General features: G+C 44.0%; 1 pseudogene across 1 annotated transcript; it reads left to right on the forward strand.

Annotated features, from left to right (window-relative positions):
- Positions 1 to 392: 392 nt before the first annotated feature.
- Positions 393 to 928, forward strand: LOC308611285 (ferritin light chain-like; annotated as a pseudogene). The gene has a single exon. The product of its transcript is annotated as a ferritin light chain-like (transcript).
- Positions 929 to 2,581: the final 1,653 nt, after the last annotated feature.

Here is a 2,581-nt window from a genome sequence, read left to right on the forward strand (position 1 = left end):
GGGTACTGCTTGGTTACAAGGTGACCATACTTTGAGAACCACTGCTCTAGTGGCTTGGAATGTTAAGAAAGCAATGGAAGAATCCCTTCCCAGATCTAGATTCTAGTATCACCAGCTATTTTGGTGGGAGGAAGGGTAAGTTTTGTCCTTGCTTGGACTTCTTGTTCATTTATATCAAAGCCTATTTGAGGCAGTGCGTTCGGCAGTCCTGCAGATCTGTCTTTTGCTTCAACAGTGTTTGGAATGAACAGACCCAGGGACGCTCCTTGCTCCAGCCCCCGACCACCTTCCAACCTTTCTTCCTTTCGCAACCTTTGGAATCAGACACTCAGCTATCCTCAGCCTCCAGGACAGGCCAACACCAGTTTTTGAGCTTAGCTCCTTATCACTGATCAACCACGAGTTCACAGGTTCGTCAGAATTATTCCACCGAGGTGGAGGCCGCCGTCCACCGCCTGTTCAACATGCATCTGTGGACACTTACCTCTCTCTGAGCATCTATTTCGACAGCAACAATGGGACTCTGGACAGTATGGGCCACATTTTTCGCCAACTGGCTGAGGAGAAGTGTGAGGGCGCCCAGCGCCTCTTGAAAATGCAAAACCAGTGCTGCGGCCGCGCCCTCTTCCAGGATGCGCAGAAGCCTTCTCAGGATGAGTGGGGTAAAACCCAGGATGCTGTGGAAGCCGCCATTCTTAGGGAGAAGAATCTGAACCAGGCACTAACGGATCTGCGCGCCCTGGGTCCTGCCCGTGCAGACTCCCAGTTCTGTGATTTCCTGGAGAGCCGCTTCCTGGAGGAGCAGGTAAAACTCATCCAGAAGATGGGAGACCACCTGACCAACCTCCGCAGGCTGGCTGGTCCGCAGGCTGTGCTGGGCGAGTATCTCTTTGAAAGGCTCACCCTCGAGCCAAACAGGAGTCTCTGAAGTCCAGCCGCGTCTGAGGAGACCCTCTGGCGTCAGAGCTTCTGCCTGAAGCCCCGCTCTGCAGCCACTAGGCAGCTTTGTAACCGCCCTGGAGCCCTCTCCCAAGCCTTGGACCAAATGGAAACAATAATGCTTTTTGCAGAAGGAAAAAAAAAAAGCCTATTTGAAATACAAACAGAATAAAGTGAAAAAAAGAAATATATACATATATTCACGTTCTTTTAACATATGAATTGCCCCACTTTATCTGTGTGAAATAAGTTTGTTCCCATTATTGGGCTGGTTCTCAAGCTTTGCTGCTCGTTTGAATTACCTAAAGAGCTTTGAAGAAAAACATTGGTGTCTGGGTCCCAGCCCCAGAGATTTTGATTCAGTAGGTCTAGGGAGGAGCCTGGGCACGGGAAGGTCTCAGAGTTCCCCAGGTGATTCTAATGTGCAGCAACTTTGTGAACCACCTCTTGGCTTCAATGCAGCTAGTCATCAGATATTAAATCTAAGACACATGGACTACTAGTGCGTGAGCTCTGTCGCTAGGTGTATTCCATTTTCTTTCTCCTGGAAGATTCGTGCCAGGGAAAATGATTGATAGTTGTGTTACTTCTCTGAAATGGATGGAAATTTCCAATTAGCGTGAACAGGGGAGGGTGAATGGGTGAATGCAATAAGGTGTATCATTTACGTATTGCCCTATGTGTATGGCTAGAAGCTTTTGCAACTGAGGTCTGCCCTACTTTTCATGCTAATGGTAATGCTTGTCCTCCTAATGCAGCCGTAAACTTTATAAGCCCATAGGTAGACAGCATCACAAAATATTTACCCCTCCCCACTGGCCCACTCTCAAGCTTCACTCCCCTTCCCCAATACACAAATGTACATCAATGCGCTTGAGACCAATATCAACATACTGACCTTCAATTCTTCTACTCTGCAGCTTCCCTCTTATCAGGAGATGTCAGCATTTAGTGCAAGGACAAATGCTTGCCTCTTGAGGAGTAATGTAGACAAAGCCTCCAAGAGACAAATAGCCCTCAGGGAGGGGGAAAAAGTCTTTCAAAAAGGTTGATGCCCAGAGGAGGCATTTTCAGTCATCTCAGCTTAGAGGTCAAATATCCAAAATTAAAAAGGTTAAAAAAAAGAAGAAGAAAGCAAGGAAGAAAAGAAGGAAACAATTTTCTTATCTCATAGTAATAAGGCAGTTTTCCTTAAAAAAAAAAGACTTAAATTCTCTTTCCTAATCAAAATGTGCTTTTCCATCTTTAGACTATTCCTCTTATATCCTGTATTATTCATGATGTTTAATTCTTGAAATAGCACATGGCTGAAAACAGAAGCTAACCTCTTGTTCACTATGAATTGAATCTTCTTTTCCTAGGACCCGTCTACAATGTACAATTTGGGGTTGGCCAACATAATTATTTTCTCTGAAATACGTTACAGCATTTTGCCTTTTCAATATATAGTTATACAATACATTGATAACACAACATATTTAATATAGTCAATATAGTAAATACAGCTATAACACACATGATATGATGCCACTTTGGTGATTTTCTTCATCCATGTAATTCTGAAATTTGACAGTATAGTTTTCATATTCTAATGAGCTGAGTATTACCTTTGCAAGGATAGAAAAATAAAATAAATTCATAA

Source organism: Mesoplodon bidens, assembly GCF_964165515.1.
Source record: "Mesoplodon bidens genome assembly, contig: HAP1_SCAFFOLD_490, whole genome shotgun sequence".
In the NCBI taxonomy this organism is placed as follows: Eukaryota; Metazoa; Chordata; class Mammalia; order Artiodactyla; family Ziphiidae; genus Mesoplodon; species Mesoplodon bidens.